Source organism: Chrysochloris asiatica, unplaced genomic scaffold, assembly GCF_000296735.1.
Source record: "Chrysochloris asiatica unplaced genomic scaffold, ChrAsi1.0 scaffold00216, whole genome shotgun sequence".
NCBI classification, from domain to species: Eukaryota; Metazoa; Chordata; class Mammalia; order Afrosoricida; family Chrysochloridae; genus Chrysochloris; species Chrysochloris asiatica.
The window spans coordinates 4,872,851-4,873,615 of record NW_006408734.1 but is presented as its reverse complement, the minus strand read 5'-3'; positions in this window follow the sequence as shown (position 1 = coordinate 4,873,615).

Below are 765 nucleotides of genomic sequence, written 5' to 3'. Positions count from 1 at the left end.
TCTTTGCTGGTTACTGGGAGGTGGGACTGGTTAGAGGATGTAGGACAAAGTGGAACACAGGGTAGATAATAGACACAGGATAGTTTGGGTGCTTGGGATGGGGCCAATACACAAGAAGGGGGAGGGGAATGGAAGAACAAGGCATACGGGAGAATAGTTAAGCAGGTTTGCATGGGCTAATAGAGACAGAGATAAATAATGACGTATGCACAACCCTGGAAATACAGGTCTTAGGGCTACCAGCATTGAGGTATGGTTTGAAAGGGTAAAAGTGGAAAAATAAGGTTAAAATGCTTGGCTGTCTTTTGAATCTTGGTTTCCCTTGCATTCCATGGTAAAATAGATACTTGAGGAGGAGAGAAAGGAATAGCCAAAAATATCACCATCAAAAGCTTGTAAGTCTGTCTTATGCCTATAACTGATCAGAATACCTAAAACAGGGCTACAACTTGCACAGTGAAGGAGGCTTCCTGCAAAGCCTAAACACTACATAAGACCATAGGTGGAATCCTGAACCCCATCCAGAATCTTCTGAGGTGGAAAATGTCCACTTCAAAGGACTAGCAGACCAGCCTGGAATGGCTAGAAGAACAGAAGATACTGCTTGAAAGAAAGACTGACAGGAAAAATAAAAACAAAATAATGGCAGTCCAACTGACTACTACAATAAAAAGCAATATGTTTGCCCAGAAGATATCAAGGCAAGTGGTCAGATGCCATTAGGGCAGTCCCCTTCCAAGACTAAGACTCAAGGGGAATACAAGA